This window comes from Panthera pardus, unplaced genomic scaffold (assembly GCF_024362965.1).
Source record: "Panthera pardus isolate Hobbes unplaced genomic scaffold, ASM2436296v1 HiC_scaffold_2, whole genome shotgun sequence".
NCBI lineage: Eukaryota > Metazoa > Chordata > Mammalia > Carnivora > Felidae > Panthera > Panthera pardus.
This window is the reverse complement of record NW_026526765.1, coordinates 61,435,438-61,453,763: the sequence shown is the minus strand read 5'-3', so window position 1 is coordinate 61,453,763 and position 18,326 is coordinate 61,435,438.

Genomic DNA, 18,326 nt, shown 5'->3' with positions numbered 1-18,326 from the left:
TCAAACTCACAGCCCTGAGATTAAGAGTCACCTACTCTGCACACTGAGCCAGCCAGGGGCCCTGAGAATGTGGGATTTTTATGTAAAGTCTCCTGATAGTTGAACGTTGGTAACAAATTCAAAATCTCCAAAAATTGTGTGGGACAAACCAAAAATGTCTGGGCCCTGAAGTAGCCTGTGAGCTGTATGACGTCTGGTGCTCCACACGTCCTTGACTCTTAGGATGGCCCGGGAGGCGGGCATCGCGATGATCCTCATGTAACAGTGCAAGAAATGGGTTCAGAGAGGGCAACCATTGTGCTCAAAGCCACAAAGTGGGCCTTCCCACGCAAGGCGGAGGCCTAGAGCGGAGAACAGACACCTGGCTTCAAAGTATCGAAAGCCTTTGACAAATGTAGCAAAACTCTGTGCTGCTATTTGTTCACAAGCCAGTTCCCTCTCTGGCTTCTCTGTGTGTCTGAAATCTCCCTCCGCCTTTCTCCTGTCAGGACACCTGCCATCAGATTTAAGGCCCATTCAGATCCTCCAGGCTGAACTCATCTTTAGATCTTTAATTATATCTGCAAAGATCCTTTTCCCAACTGAAGTCACACTGGTTCCCAGGGCTAGGCCATTTTCGGGGGCCACGATTCACCCACGACATACCCCTTCTCCATTTAGCTGCTTCTTAAACTTGGATCCAGAGCAGGAACCCCAGTCCCCTTTCAAAGTGCTGGCAGCCTCATATCAAGTAGCCCCCCAGGAGGGTAGAGTCCCCAGGAGAGAGCAACCCTGGCTGGGCCTCTTTTTCACCACTGGTGTCTTAAATGAGTGATGGGTGATATGATGGTGTCTTCAGTGCATGTCACTAGAAAAACATCCTCCTGGGCTCCCAGGGATGAAAAACCATGATGTTTTGGGAATATAGGATCAGGGGTCTCCTGCTAGGTGCACAGTCTGTCTAAACGCTTAGCAGAGAGAAGTACTTGACAAAGCAAAGTCACTTGCTCACATCTCTTGGTAGAGAACAGGAAGGAATGGAACAGCTTACAAGTTTTAGCTTTAAGACTTGCACACGTGTGGTATTGGTCTGATAAGAAAGTTCTCCTCTTGGGGGCGCCTGGGTGGCGCAGTCGGTTAAGCGTCCGACTTCAGCCAGGTCACGATCTCGCGGCCCGTGAGTTCGAGCCCCGCGTCAGGCTCTGGGCTGATGGCTCGGAGCCTGGAGCCTGTTTCCGATTCTGTGTCTCCCTCTCTCTCTGCCCCTCCCCCGTTCATGCTCTGTCTCTCTCTGTCCCAAAAATAAATAAAAAACGTTGAAAAAAAAAAAATGTCTTTAAAGAAAGTTCTCCTCTCGGATCCTTCCTGTGAAAACATCAGAATAGCCACTGTTTTTATAGACGGGGAATGATGGCTCTTCCTTTCCTCCTTCCTGCTGCTCCGTGCCCTCCTGCTAATTCAAGGAGCCAAATAGGCAGTTATGAAACAGTGCAGTGCAAACAACCAGCCCTCCAAAAAGTTTATCTTTAAAATAACAGGAGGTTTGGGGGCGCCTGGGTGGCTCAGTGGGTTAAGCATCTGACTTCAGCTCAGGTCAGGATCTCGTGGTGCATGGGTTCAAGCCCCACGTTGGGCTCTGTGGTGACAGCTCGGAGCCTGGAGCCTGCTTCGGATTCTGTGTCTCACCTTCTCTGCCCCTCCCCTGCTTGCACTCTGTCCCTCTCTTTCTCAGAAATAAACATTAAATATTTTTTTTAAAATAACAGGAGATTTTTATTTTTGAGAGAAAGTGGGTGAGCTGGGGAGGAGCAGAGAGAGAGAGAGAGAGAGAGAGAGAATCCCCAGCAGGCTCCACACTCCACGTGGAGCCTGACTTGGGGCTCGATCCCACGACCCTGGGATCACGACCTGAGCCAAAATCAAGAGTCAGATGCTCAGCCACTAAGCCACCCAGGCACCCCATAGGGAATTTTGAAATAGATGGAGAATATACAAAGAAGCTAGCATTCTGGGAGACGGCCTCCAGGAATTTAGGCTCTCAAAGGAAAGGAACCAAATGGGAGATTGGGGATGAAGGGTGTTTGCTGGAGACTGTGAAATTGGGGTGGGAGTAGAGCAAGGGTAGGGCAAAGCCAGGTAAACTGAAAAGTGGGCACTGCTACTGCCTGCAAAACATTTTCACAAAGTTTGCTTATTTAAGCCTAAAGCAGACTCTGTGGGAGTGGTCTTGGATTGCTAGGGAAAGCACCGAGGTCAGACCCAGGGTTGAAGTTCCACTAACTGTGTGACCTGGGCAAGTGGCTGGCCCTCTCTGAGCCTCGTTGCCTTTGACTGTGAAATGGAGATGAGAGCTGTGCTGCCCCTTTGATAATCATCTTATCTCTTAAACTAAGGAAGGACTCTCATTTTATGCAAGGACTTTTCACTTCAGAAAGGGAACTGACACAGAACCCATGAACTTGACCTTCCATTTGTAACACCTGTAGTTTCTCAAGCCTGTAGTTATTGTGTGGACACAGGAGATGACCCCCACACCCGGAGAGCGATCTCATCTGCATTTAATCCCCAAGTTTCAGTTTGCTCATCTGCAGAGTAAGGAGGTCAATAGTAATTGCCAGCTTTCTGCGTTGTATCAAGATTAACCGGGCAGTTTGGCTGCTTTTGTTGGTAGAATCAAGTAACAAAATCCTCAACTCCAATTTGGACGTGGCTTTAAATTTCTTTAAAATTTATGATCACATATAAGAGGAGGTCCAGAGGTGCAGTGGTTGCCAGGTGGGCTGGGTCAATGGTTCAATGGTGTCATCAGGAGTGCTGGAACTTCTGTCTGTCCGCTCTGCCCTCTGTACTGATGGCCCCATCCTTCATTCTTTGGATGAAAACAAGATGGCACCAGGATCACATCCAAACATAGAAACATCCAGAAGAATACTAGTACCTCTCTCGCAGCTCAGTTTTTAGGAGAGAGAAAACCATGCCTGGCACAGGCATGCCCTTACACCTACCTGGCCAGTCCGACACAGGGCCTGAGTGTCAAGGCCCATGGAGCTAGACTGGACTTGGAGGGAGTCAGGCTTCTTGAGATCCATGGCTCTAGGAGGGGAATTAACTAATCCAAAATAGGCTTCTCATAAAAAAAAAAAAAAGAAGGGTATTTCTGTTGGGTTCTCGCGGAAGCAGAACTTGAAGTGCTACGAAAACACCAGCCGGAGAACGGAGAACAGAGAACGGGGAGAGGGAGGAAGACAGCCAACGCAGGGTGCCTTGTCAGGCCAACTGCCACTGTGGTACCTGGAGATTAATCCACTGAGAACACACCTCAGAGGTGCCCTAACCCAGGACCAAGGAAGCTGTATGGTGGCTCCCCACCAGCACCCCCTTCCTCACGGGTTCAGGGCTACTTCTAGCGCCCGGCCCTCTGGCTTGCCCTGACTCCGGCCTAGCAAGTACCAGTTGGTAGGAAAAAAAACCCTCAGGCAGAGGACTGCAGGTGTTTGCAGGTGGAGGTGAGCACCGTAGGGTCATGAGAGGGGTACCAACAGCAGCTAAAACAAAAGATGGAGCCTGGGCCAGCAGCCAGCAGTGAGCTCTTTTCAGCCAAGGAAAAGAGTTGGTCTTTTTAGCCTGACCAAGAGTAGGCAGCCCATCTCGACACAAGCCACCAGATGTCCACCAATACATTCATCACTTGGATAAAGGCCCAAAGGCTTACCTCATCAATGTAGACTAACAAGTCCTTCCAGATCTTTCTCTCTTAAGAGTGCCCTGAGATTCTAAGGCAGAGAAAATAATAACATTACTACTTCTACCAGCAGCTCAAAGGTCCAGGAACTGAGTTCTACACATGTTATCTTCTTTAATGGTCGCTGTGACCCTGGTTGAGGTAATGTTTTAGCCCCATTTTATAGATGACTTAGCTAAAGTCACAAAGTGATGGCTGAGATGAATTCAAACCCATGCCCAGAGCTGCTATTCGGATTCAGGGAACCAGTGGGCTCATAAAAAGTGCTGAGTCGAATGTACCGTTCCACCGAAATGTTCTTTTCAGCAATAGAGAGTGTCTCTGGCGGGCAAGAAAGAGGACCCACGGGAGGCCAGAACATCATGCTAGGCTCGTTCCGGGTTGTGTGCTGTATGTAGTATTGCCAGAGCCTAGGACAGTGCCTGGAACACAGTAGGCTCAATAAATATTGGTTGAATAAAGAAGTGTCTCCAAAAAAAAAGAAAAGAAAGAAAGAAAGAAAGAAAGAAAGAAAGAAAGAAAGAAATGTCTCCATAAGTGTTATTGGGTTATTTCCCCAATTTACGGATAAGGAAACTAAAACGGATAAAGCTTCAAGTACAAGAAAATTCAGAAGAAGCTGGGATTTAAACCAAGGTCTCTCTGACCCCAAGTTCTTTTCCACCACACTGTGGGATCTGTGGTTGGGCGCTGGCTGCTGAGACCAGGACCACAGGGCCTGGCTGACTTTCCTGCGTGGCTGAGAGCTTAGCCCCTAGCTCTGGCCACTATGCTGTCACTGCCTGCTGCTGGTCATAAAGGGCTGTGGCTGAGAGGGCTTGGGCCCATGCTGACCCATGGAAACACAACATGAGCCACACATCAAGCCACATATGTGATTTAAACTTTTCTAGTAGCCATGTTAAGCAAGTAAAGCAAAGCAGGTAAAGTTAATTTTATGAGTGTATTTTACTTAAGCTAATGTATATCTAAATATGAGTTCAGTGTATAATCAATATAAAACATCACTTTTGAAATTTCTTTCTTCTTTCTTTCTTTCTTTCTTTCTTTCCTCCCTCCTTTCTTTCTTTCTTTCTTTCTTTCTTTCTTTCTTTCTTCTTTCTTTCTTTCTCTTCTTTCTTTCTCTTTTTTTCTTTCTTTCTTTTCTTTCTTTCTCTTCTTTCTTTCTCTTTTTTTCTTTCTTTCTCTGCTTTCTTTCTCTTTCTTTCTTTCTTTCCTTCCTCCCTCCCTCCTTTCTTTCTTTCTTTCTTTCTTTCTTTCTTTCTTTCTTTCTCTGCTTTCTTTCTCTTTCTTTCTTTCTTTCTTTGGTACTAGAGATTTGAAATCCAGTGTGTATTTTATACTTATAGCCTATCTCAATTTGGAGTAGCCATATTTCACATATGGCTGTGGCTACCATATTGGACTGGCTACCAAATTGGCTGATTCACAGAAATGTGCTATGCACTCACATGCAGGATCCACACACACTAGGAAATCAAAGCAATATCAAGTACATGTTTCACATTAGTAAGAGCCAATGTTTACTCAAGCAAGGGTACAGGAATCCGTAAAAAGCTAATGATGAGGTGTAAATGGTACCAATTTGGGTATATATGCTTTGACTCACCAATTTGAAACCTAGGATTTGATCCTAATGAAATAGCTGGGAAAGTATGCAAAGATTTATGTATAAGGTTATTCATCCAAGGGTTTGAATTAGCTTCCTCTTGCTGCTGTAACAAATTACCATAAACCTAGTGGCTTAAAACAACACAAATTTATTATCTTACAGTTCTGGAAGTCAGAAATGAAAATAGGTCTCAGTGAGCTAAAGTCAAGGTCAGTAGGAAATGTCCTTCTGGAGGCTCTAAGAATCTGTTACTTTGCTTTTTCCAGCTCCTAGGACTTCCCTTCTAGCTGACGATGTCATCACTCCAACCACTGCATCCATAGCCACAAACCCTCCAACGGTCTTGTCTCAATCTTTCCCCTGTAAAGACCCTTGTTGCCTACCCTGGGCCCACCAGATAATCCAGAGTCATCTGACCGTGTCAAGATCTTGACCTTCATCACATCTGCAAAGTCCCCTTTGCCGTGTAAGCTCACACATTCACAAGCTCTGGAGATTTGGGTGTGGGTGTCTTTAGAAGGACATTATTTGTCTGCCACAGGATTATTTTCAAAGGAAAAGAAACAAATAATCTTTGGCACCTATGTCTTGGTGAAGAGTTCTTAGACACGACACCAAACCTTGATCTATAAGAGACAAATAAAGAAAGAAATTGGACCTCATCAAAATTAAAAACTTTTGATCCATGAAATAGAGTGAAAAGACAAGCTATAGACTAGGAAAAAAGTATTTGCAAACCACATATCTGGCAAAGGACTCATATCTAGACTACGTATATATTCTAGTACATCTAATGATATAGATATTAGATATTATGTATTTTACATAATATATTATATTTATTATTATATAGTATTCATATTATATGTTTGTATATATATATATATATATATATAGAGAGAGAGAGAGAGAGAGTCAAAATTCAACAGTAAGGTCACAAGCAATCCTATAAGAAAATGGACAAGAGTTTGGAAGAGACATTTCACCCAAGAGGAGGTATGAATGGCCAATAAGTACACGAAAAGATGTTACAAGTCATGAGCCATCAGGGAAATGAAAATTAAGACCATAAGATACACCACACATCTATTAGAACAGGTAAAATGTAAAATAGTGGTGATATCAAAAGCTGGTGAGGTTTTAGAGAAACTAGACCCCTTATATGCTGCTGGTAGAAAGGTTAGCGGTACAACCATTCTGGGAAAGACTTTCACTGTTTCTTAAGAAATGAAATGTGTACTTACCAAATAACCCAGTAACCACACTTTGGATATTGATACCAAGGAAATGAAAAGATGTCTACGTGAAAACCTTTACGACAGCAGTCACAGCAGTTTTATTTGTAATAGCTAAAAAACAGAAACAACGAAGATGACCTAAAATGGATGAATGGTTAATAGGTTTGGTTCACGCACACCATGGAGTCTCACTACTCAGCTATGAGATGGAAGGAACAATTTATACATGTAATAACTTGAATGTATCTCAAGAGTATTATGCTGAATGGAAAAAGTAAATATATATGTATGTGTATATATATATTCTCAAAGTATGTGTATATATATATACATATATATGTGTGTGTGTATATATATATATATATATATATATATATATATATATAAAACATTCTCAAAATGGCAAAAATATAGAGATGAAGAACCAATTAGTGGTGGCCAGGAGTTAGGGAAGGGGGTGAAAGGGGAGAGTGTGCCTATAACAGGACAGCATGAAGGAGACCCTCATGGTGGTGGAAGGTTCTGTACCTTGGTTGCGGTGGTGGTTACACAGATCTACACATGTGATGAAATGGCATAGAACTATACTCAGGGGGTGCCAATGTCAATATCCTGATTTTGATATTATACTACTCTTATGTAAGATGTAACCATCAGGGAAAACTGGATCAAGGGCACATAGAAACTGTTTGCACTATCTTGGCAGCTTCCGGTGAATCTAGAATTCTCTCAAAGTAAAATGTTTTTTAAAAAGAAACAGAAATAACCCAGGTGTCCAACCATCAGGGATTGGTTAAATGAACTGTGTTTTATACCCATACAATAAAATGATGCAGAGCCATTTAGGATGAACGAGGAAAACCAGGCAGGTAGACTAAGAAAATCCGAATACAAAACGATGTATTCTGTAAGAGTCCCTTGTAAGGTGGTTTGTCTGTGCACGGAGAGAGTCAAGTCTGAAACAGACACACCAAAATGTTAGCAGTGATTTTCTTCTGGGTAACTTTTGCCCTTTAAACTTCAGTACTACCCAATTTTTCCCAATTCACAAGTGTTACTTTGATAATCAGGGAGAAAATGCTATTTCCATTTTGGAAAAAAAAAAAAAAAAAAAAAAAAAGAAGTTTTAAGAAGGCAGCCAAAGGGCGGCAGACTGTGTTGCCATCCCATCGTTCTGACCCAAATGCACCTCCGTGAGCATGTGCAAAGGGAGGCCTGTGGAGAAATTCCTCCTCCCAGGAAGAGAGGACCATGAAATATATGCTTTGCTTTCTGGCAGGAACCAAATGAAAAGAGATGGAGTGATTCAGACCAAAGACCACAGCGAGTCGGGAATAAAACAGCACCTGGTATAGTCACTAGGATTACAACCCCAGCAAAACATCTGTGTGGACGAGGGGGTTTGCGTTCAAAAAAAAAAAGAGAAACTGGTTGTTGAATCTGAGTGAGGAATTAAGCTCTGGAGACTTCTCTCTCTCTTTCTCTCAGACATATTCTTTAATATTTTTGCTTTGTCATCATTTCTGTTAAGAAATGTTAAGAAATACCTGCCTTTGCATTTGCAAACACAAGCCCTAAATGCCTTTCTACTGGGCTTGTCTCTGGGGGATCCAGGGAGGCCATAGCCCTGTGCAAATCCCTCCAAAGCCGCAGCTGGGGAATGAGGGGCAGAACTACCTGTGAGGGTTGGGGTGGAAATTAGGACCTGCAAAAATAATCCAGACAACAATCATCATAGTAATATCCCTTTTATTATGAAGCATTTGCTGTGCTGCAGGCACTATAGTCGCTGCTCTGTGTAACTCCCAAAGTCAGTGTTGTTCCCATTTTGCAGATAAGGAAACCGAGGTCCAAGGAGGTGAACAGCCCAAGGTCATGCGGCTAATCCATGATGGTGCTGGAGTGAGCCTCAGTCCTGTCTGGCTCCAAAGCTGTGTTATTTCCACACGAGCATTGCCCCTCCTTATCCGTGGTTCCCCGAGTGGATAAACAGGGAGGGGGACGGCATGCTCATATCCCCCATGGCTGCCCCCCCCCCCCCCCACCACAGGGCGGGAGGCAGTGCTCAGGGCAGATACCTTGTCAGTGTCATCCAAGTGGCCACTGCCTGGAGCCGGTCCCTGGATGCCGAGGCCCTCTAGCCAGGAGGGAATCTCCTGTGCACAAGCTCCCCCTTATGGAAATGAGGGACATGCCGCTGGAACTCCAACTTGAGGCTCCACCCAGGCAGGAGATGCTGGGAAGGGCCCTTACCGCCCCGCCCCGAGCCTGGACCCAGCTCCCAACTCCTGCCCAGCCCCGTGCTCTGTGCTTGGCAAGTGTTTCTGCCTGACCCCCAAAGCACACATCTTTGGTGTCCCACTTGAGGACATGTTCTTGGATCTACATGTTATGGAATGTTGATAAATAAAGTAACATAAGCTGACAGAGCCCCGAGGAGAAGTAATGATATTTACAATGACCTTCTCGGGGAGCCCTTCTCCTGTTTACACACCAGAAGGAAAACATCCTTTCCTTAAAAAAAAAATAGCATGGGTAATGTTTAATTTCCAAGGGGGGCTGAGAATTGCTTTCTGACTGCAGAGCTTTGGATGAATTTTGTCCCCTCTGTGAGCCTCAGTGTCCTCATCTGCAAAATGGGTGTGACGATGCTGACCTCGTAGCGTGGTTGGAAGGAGACTGTGGGCACAAAGGGCTTAGGCAAGTGCTTCTCCATTCCTTCAGGTCCTTCTGGAAATGAAGAGAGGTACATTACTTTCCCATGCTTATTCATTTATTAATTCAACAAATGTTTGCTGAACACCCACTACGCACCAGGCAAGCACCAGACAGGGGCCCTCTATGTCTTTAACAACTAGTGGAGAACCTGGCCCCTAGGAGGCATACAGAAATGTTTGATGGAGGCAGTGGGTGAAGGGAAGGGGGAGAGAAGAAGGTGCAATAGAGAGGTCACACTGGACCTGCAGCCCACTGGGGAAGCTGGACTGGGAATCGAGACACTTGGTTCTAACTTGGCCCCTATTCCTCTATAACTTTGTTCTTTGTTTCTCCTTCCTTCTTTCTGAGTCTTCATTTGTCCAATGGGGAACATGGGGGAACAGAAGGGAATACTTGGTGGAGGCGGTATTACTTGACCAGCCAAGTTCCTTCGGGTCAAATGGTGACCCTGCTCCAAACTATCACCTCCCCCATCCCCCATGCCCTCCCAGGGCCTCCCCACCCAGCATGGTGCCCCACGTGGTCCTCCAACCTGTCTGCCGGGAGCCCAGCAAACCATCCCTGCCCTTCTGGACTTAGGCCAATTTGGCCAAGTGGAGATCCAGCTCTGGAATCCAAACTTCAGTTTCCTCACCTGTAAAAAGGACCTTTATTATGGATCCCTATGGCTTGATTGTGAGGATTGAACTATGGGGACTCCAGAGTGAATAGGTGTGACAGAGCCACGCACAGGTGGACAGCCTCCAGGACACCATTCTCCCAGGCATCCTTGTGGACGTGGATCATAAGAGAGGACCCGAGAGGGGTAAGGAAATGAGGACTCTCAGCTCTGGGTTTGCCAAGAAAATACCCTTGGGCTTCTCGAAGGAGGAGATTCCAGAGCTGAACAGTGAGACAAGCATGAGTTTGCAAGGTGAGTGGTGAGGGCTGAGTGGGGAGAGGGATATTCCCCACGGAGAGAATGGCGTGTGCAGAAGTTCATGGACCAAAACCAGAAGTTTATGGAGCCTGGCTGTGCCCCTCCTTGGGGCAGAACCACAAGTTCATCATATGGTAGGGTAGCCGTCGTGGGGCTTTGGGAAGAGGCGGCTGCAATGGTAAGCAAGGCACCCTGCTCACAGGGGCTTCGAATGGAGAGATGAGGGCTTGGGACTGTGTATTTCAGGCCAAGGGAAACCACATTCGTGTCAGACCAGAGAGGGGAATTATAGCGAGAGAGGCAAGCGTGGCAATAATCCAGGGGAGAGAGTGAGGGCTGGCTGAGGTCAAGGCCGTGGGGATGTGGAGAAGGGAAAGTATTTGAGAGATGTTCCCGAGATGGCACCAACAGGGCTGCGTGATGGATTGGCTGTGGGGTGTGAGGCAGAGGGAAGATCTCACCATCTTGCTGGAGGGCCCAGACAGACACCCAGGGAACAAGAGTGAAATAGACAAGAGAGAGGATAATTAAGTGCTAAATTGTGCAGCTTAATTTATTGTTTGGACAGTTGCCTTGTACACTATAAACCCCATTGCTCTAATGAGCTCATGACATCAGCCAGCAGGGAAAGCATGCCTAACCCATCGCCCATCACAACTGAAGCCATCTGTGGGCACTGCCCAGATGCCTATCTGGACAGCTGGACTCTGGGCTTCTGGGCTTGGCTTGCAATTAAAGGTACCAACAAGCCCCAGCCAGGGCACCCCTCACAGGGCACCACTTCCTTAGATGCCTCAGGATCTGAAGGGCCCAGGACTCAGAGGACTTTTTAGTCCAAAAGAGAAAAGAAGCAGAGATTTTGAATCTGGCCATGATGCAGGTGCAAGGGTCCTGCCCTGCAGACCAGGGGAGCTGGATTCACATCCAGCCCCCTTCCTGCGTATGTGACTTTGGGCAGGCCCCCGACCTTCTCAAGATTCAAGAAAATACCCAAAAACTCTGAACAGTTCTCATGAAAAGATGCTCTTGATTTAAAAATATGTTTAGGGCGCCTGGGTGGCTCAGTTGGTTAAGTGTCCGACTTCAGCTCAGGTCATGATCTCGTGGTTCGTGGGTTCAAGCCCTGTGCCAGGCTCTGTGCTGACAGCTCAGGGCCTGGAGCCTGCTTCAGATTCTGTGTTCCCCTCTCTCCTGCCCTTCCCTCACTCATGTTTTCTCTCTCTCTCTCTCTCTCTCACACACACACACAAAAAAATAAAAATTAAAAAAACTTAAATAGATGTTTAGACAGAGAATGGATCCTGGCTCCTTGCTGTGCAGGGGAAGACCAATTTGTCCTTGATTGTATCACTGTGCTTATTGAAGGAGGAATTCATCTTGGGGGAACCCAGAGAGCCTTTCTGGAGAAAGTGGCATCCAAAGTGGGGCTCTCATGGAATGTCATGCCCCTCACCAGAGAAACTATGTATGGCCCCTGCACCTTTCTGCTTAATAAGAGGCACTCTAAACAGCTTTGTTGGAGGAGCTTAGGAGAACATCTTGTTCAAGGGGTTGGGGGTGGGGGTGAAATAAAGCTGCATTCACAGGGCACTTTATATAAGACTGAGAAGCGTTGATTTTCCATATCAAGGAAAAGTCGAACCCGATAAGCCTTATGAAGGAGCCAACGCTCCCACCAGCCTATCTCCCCAGGCCACCATTCTTCATAGCACTGATTTCAGCTGTAACGGAGAGATCGTGTGTTTGATTTTCTGCTTAAAATGTGCCCATTGCCCTATACCAGAGGATGCCTGGCATAGGATAGACACTCAATAATACATTTTTGTTGAATGAATGAATGGACGAATGAATGAAACTCAGGTAGTCATAGACATTCACGTGGAAAAAAGGTGTTATTTTCATCTATCATATCACCAAAGATTAGAAACTGATTGTCCATACCCAGTGTGGGGCCCAGTGATAGGAAACAGCTCTCTGGGCACTTTGGGTTGTAGTATAGAGTTACAGATCTTCCCAGGGGACAGCTTAGCCATCAAAAGTGTCAAAAGTACCCAGACTCTTCCACATGGCAATGCCATGTCTTAGAATGGAGCCTCAGGAGTGGCCTCACCCGTGGAGAAAGATGCCTCAAGCAAAATATTAGAAACCATTGAAATGCTCAGCAGGAGAGGATGGGCCGAAGAAACTCTAGCCATCCTTGGAATGTAACATAAGCATGTAAGGCTGTCATGGGATGTACATATGGAAAGATGGCATTCTAGGTGGGGGCCACAGTAAGTCGGGGAGAGCCGGCCTCCACTCCCCGGAGTGTACTCACCTGAGTCTGGGAGATAGTGCCCATCTTTGGGCACTTTTATTTTTTCCTTTTTTTGCCCATCTGTGTTTTTGACTCTAAAACCCAAGAATGGATTATCGTCATAAAACTTGAATAAGGCCATCTCCACATTGGTTGTGTTTTTTTTGTTTTTTGTTTTCTTTAAAGAAGAAAGTAGCCATGCCAGAGTTTCTTGGATTTCCCCTCTCCAAGGTGTTCGAAGCTGGAGCAGGGAGGGCCCTCTTCCCCACCAGGACGGGGGCAGCTGGGGCAGCTGTGGGTGAACAGAGGCCCAGGACTGCGTCTCTTCACCAGGCCAGATGTGGTGTCTGTCTCAGGACAGGTTGTTGGGAGCACCTCCTCCTGCCGGCCTCTGCTCAGTCACTTACCAGCTTCCTTGGCTCTGCCTTTCCTCTTGTGTGTGATCGAAGGCCACCATATCTAGATTGTGGGGTATTGAAAAGATCACATGAGCAAAGGATGTAGGTGATGCGTCATCCACAACCCAGTGGCTCTCCCTGTTTTCCTATTCCTCTCGTTCTGGCCCCCAAACTGGAAAGAACCTAAGGTCCCACTACAGTCTCCTCTGCTCTCCACCTGCTCCTATTTACAAGCAAGGATGCCTCGCTTGCTGCCAGAGGGGCGGGCCCTCATCTCTCCTGCACCCAGGAAGCTTCTCATGGAGGGTTCTGTCCCCGGTGGGGCTAGGTGGAGGATCCATCTCTAGAGGCTAGAAGGTCAGGACAGAAGAACCACATGGAAGGGGCACCACGGACTGGAAGGACAACTTCGATGGACATTGCTTCCCCTTGGCCTAGATCTGCCCCTTCTCCAGATTCCAGAGAGTGGAGGAAATGGGGACTACCTGTGTGTGCACGTGTGTGTGTGTGCATGTGTTGTGTTTGTACATCAGGGGAATAGGTGATGAGGGCAAGGTGGAGGGAAGCAGCAGGGGTACGGAGTGCTTGTCATGTGTATAAGGCTGAGTACTTTCACAGGAGTTATCTCATTTAATGGCTGGGCATCCTGGCAAGGTACACTTAAGTTATAGTTCTTGTTGACCAGGTGGGGAAATGAAGCTCAGAGAAGCTTGATCAGAACATTTACCTGGGGCGGGCTTGAGAGGGCTTGGACCTTGGAGTCAGGCTGAAGAGAAAGGTGGCTCCCCACGCTCCCACACAGGATGATCTTGGGCAAGTCATTTCTTTCTCTGAGTCTCAGTTTCTTGATCCATCAAATGAGCGTACTAACTCTACGAAAGTGTCCATGTGGAGGTTAGAGACAATGTAGTCAGATCACCTGGCCCCGTGCCTGGTGTAATGTAAAAAACACAATTGCTGGCTCCAATTTTTTTCTTTTAATAACAAAAATCGCTGTGTTTGACTCCAGATCCCACTGAGAGGTAGAGGCGGGGGGTGAACATAATACCAGGGGAATAAGGTCATCTTCCTTTGAGATGGAAACCTTTGGGACAGTGGGCACCAATACTAAACGTCAAAGGAAACCATCCTCTTCCTGTTCTCTAATCAAATGAAAATGATCTAACGGGTGTTTGCTGACCAGGTTCCCCACCTGCTTCCATGCCTGCCAGGAAAATAGACGTGTGTTTTTAGTGAACTGTCTCAAGAATGCACATGAAGGATGGAACAAATGCAAATAAGCACCTGGGTGCCAGGCATAGCCTTGCATTTGGCAAAGGAGGATGCTGGGGTTCAGCAAAATTCAGTGACTTGCCCCAGCTAACAAGTGGCAAAGCTGGGACTGGAATCCAAATCTGTCTGCTGCCGGCCTGCCAAAGTCTGCTTTCTTTTTCTCTTTGCCATTATCCCTCCCACTGCACTGACTCTTTGATTAAAAAAAAAATCAAACATAATACTGTTTATAAAGTTGTAGTGAAGTAAGCGGTGTGTGTGCGCGTGGGCTCGCTGTACATAATGTGTTTCCCATTCTGTGCTGGGGCTGTGTGCATGAAAGAAAAACAAAACCCAAACACCCCAACCCCAAACCCTCCTGAGTTGTCTCACATCAGGAGATCGGCTGCCTTTCCCCCCACCCCAGGGTGGCTGTGGCATTGTGAGCAAGCTGCAGACCCCCCAAGCAACCAGAACATTCTGTACCTTGTGGCAATTAGTCCCCACTTGGCTTAAGGACTCCAACATCAAAGGAGGCCTCCGCCCGCTGCCCAAGGGAGACCAGGGGAATGCCTCAGAACGAGCCCTTTCCCCCTCATTAGGGGCTCCAGCCACCAGCAAAGCAGACTCGGACAACAGACCGGCCCCATCAAAGGCCCCCTTCCCCCGGGAAGGCCTCTGTAATCCGGGGCCTGGCTATGCCCTACCCCCTCCCTAGACCAGCTCAAAAGCAGCCGTCTGGGGACACCTGACTACTCTCCAGTTCAAAGCCAAGTGAATGCATTAACAAGACAAAACACCATTTTCCTGTCTCAAAACTCCTAGGGCCCTGCCTTAAGCTGCCTGCAGTCAAGGCCTGGAGAGCACACAATCCCTGCCCATTTACCAGTGGGCCCTGAAGTCAGGCCCCTCCTCTGCAGTATCCCCCAGGCTTTGAAAGCCTAGAGCACAAACAGGGGCTAACTTAAGCCACTCAGCAATGCCTCTTCAGGCCTAATCTGCTCCTTCATAAAGTAGGTGGCCAATCTGGAGCCAGCCCTCATGAGAGCCAGAGCTGAGAGGGGAGAGAGCAGGCCAGCTCTGAGGTTGCAGCCTTCCTCTCTGCAAGCACAGTGACTATTTCAGGGTAAATGAGAGCTAAGGAAGAGCCGCAAGCAGTCTCGCTTCAAAATCCAGGATTCTAGAGCAGAAATGCCAGATTTAGTCATTTACTCACCCTTCCACCCACCTGTTCACTCATGCACTCATCCACCCATCAGTCCACACATCTATCCATCCATCTGCCTGTCCATCAGTCTATCTGTCCATCTGTCCACTCACCCATCCATCCATCTATCCATCAGTCCACACATCTATCCATCCATCTGCCTGTCCGTCAATCTATCTGCCCATCCATTCATCCACCCAACCGTCCACCCATCCATCCCTCCTTCCCATTGCATGCTAGATCCTGTTCCAGGCCCTGGAGATTCAGAAAGGAATCAGACACAGAACCTGCCCTCAAGGAACCCCCAGTCTACAGGAAGAGCAGAAAATACCTCATGGCTGTAAGAGAGATGTTTGAGAGGTAGCACGGGACCCAGAGTATGGAATCTGCGGTGACTGGGAAGCTAACATGAAAGTGTGAAGCCTGGACCTGAAAGATGAACAAGAGTTTTACCAAGCAGAAAAAAAAGAAGATGGCATTCCAGGTGCCACAGGCAGAATCATGGAGGTCTGAAGTAGCCTAGAATGTTTGAGAAACTACTAATCGCTTAGCTTCTGAAGTTTGTATGAAAGGATGAGGTAGGGGAGAAGGGACAGTAAGATAAAGCTATGGTAAAGAATGGAGTCCCTTTATTCTATGAAGTCCATCCCTAATGAGCATTCTGGGTGACTTGTGTGCACACACATACACACACACACAAACAAGGTCCCACAATGCAAACAGCAAGGCTATGCACAAATACACAGATGTGAATGTCTTCACACATCATGCAAACATGCTTACACATGTGTATACACACAAACAATAACATGTACACAAATGTGCTCACATACGTATAAACACAGTTACTCACATTCAAACACACCTGTATATACACACAAGCATACTAATGCACACAAGCTCATATGTGTGCCAAGAGTCTTAGCATGTATACTCAAACCCTGACACACAAACAAACCCACACAAAGACCCACATATGACATCCATGTTCACTCACACAAACCATACGGGCACGCACACACACACACACACACACACACACACACACACTGCACTAGGGAAAGGCCAAGACTAGGATGCCTTCCTCTCATTATTCCTCAGTCATAAAAATGTGCCTCAGGCAGTGAAACTTGGCAGAGCTGGGCCCATCAGCTGTGCTTGGGCTGGAGCCGGGTGTCCCTGGGCATCACTCAGCTCTGCCAGGATGGTGGGGCTCCCTGTCCTGATGTCAGCTTCCTTTCCCAGCTTTCCTGAGCCAGCGCTGCTCCCACTGGGAGAGCTGCCTTCCCTATTCTGCAACCATTGCCTTGCTTTGGTGGTGGGACAAATATGTCCAGCGCTCACCCACATGGCACTGTGGCCAGAGCCAGCCCTATGATGTTGTCTCTTGGGCAGGTGCCCAGCCAGCCCTGGGCAGGGCAGCACCATTCTAGGCACAAGACCCGGTGGGCTCCACCCTAGTCCTCTAGTTCCATTTCATGGGCTTCCTCCAACCCACACCCTCTCCACCCTGGATCTACCCTGCTCCCTGAACTTCATTCCTGATGTGCTTGGTCATCCATATGAGACCACAGCTGGGATGCCTCTGAGACCGAGGAAGGTGGGGTGTCGTGGGGATAATATTACTAGCTGATTTCATCTTAGGTCACTATTGAGACTCTGCTCTCTAAGCCCTTCTCTTCTCCCAAACCTGGTTATTCATCCTCCCATCCATCCACTTGTATACCCACTCCCTTTTATTCATATTCCTATTCATCCATCCATAGACACAATTCTTAATCTGCCCATTTACCCATACACTAGAATTTCCATCCATCCATCCATCCATCCATCCATCTGTCCTTCCATTCCCCATCTATGTATCCACCCATTACATATCTGTCCATTCCTTCACTCACTCAAACATCCGTCCATTGCCCACTCACCTAACCATCCGTTTCTTTGAACAGCTAACCATCCACTCATCCATCCATCTATCTATTCATCCATCCATCAATGTGATCTTCCATTCAGAGACTTTGAAATTGAAACCACCTAGATTCAAATCCTTATTTCACTACTTCCTGACAGCAGATGCTGTCAATTCTCTTCCCGTATTGCACAGTACTTAGCATCTCAGTGCACACAGGTCTGACCTCTAACTGCCAGAACCTATATCTCTTTGAGGGCTTTTTGTTGCCACTGAGTCTTATCTGTCCCTATGTGTTGAAGTCTGGAAGCGATGGGGAATGAACACCCCTTGGGAGCAGCCTCCAACCAATGACTAGCCAGAGTTTTGTGTATAAAGAGCCCAGTTTCTTCACCACTGGGTGAAATGACTTTGATGTGGGTATTCTTTACTGGACCCCAGAGGTCCCTGGAAAGATTAAGCTCCATTTCCCACAGGGGTAACTTGCTTTATAACACACACTTCATTGGCTGCCTTCCCTCCCCTGTCTCATGTCTCCACTTTGCTATTTTCCTTCCCAAATACATTACTTGCATCTGAATCCTTCCAAGGTCGGCTTCTGAGGAACCTGAACTATGACATTACCTGTGACTTGGACAGATTACTTAACCTAGTGTGATGCATCACTTCTGGTAAGCATTCAGATAACTTTTTTAGTGTATATTGCTACTAATGATAATAGTCATAAATATGGGTATACTCTCGTCCTCATGAGACATTGATCTCTGCCATCCAGCTGCCAGGCAGAGTCACCACCATCTGGCTATGGGACTGGGGGCAGAGACCTAGGCAGTATCCTTGGCACCACACTTCTTCTCATTCCCAAATCTAAGCCATCCCAAGTCCTTTGATTTTTATGTCTTGTAGTTCCTGACTCTGCCCTCTTCTCTCTGTCTCCACACCCACCGCTCTGGCCCAAGCTAGAGCCATTGCTGCCCTTGACTGCTGGACAACAGCAAGGCACTCCGAAGTAGTTGCCATGCACTTCCTGCCCCCACCTAGCAAACCACTCTCCACA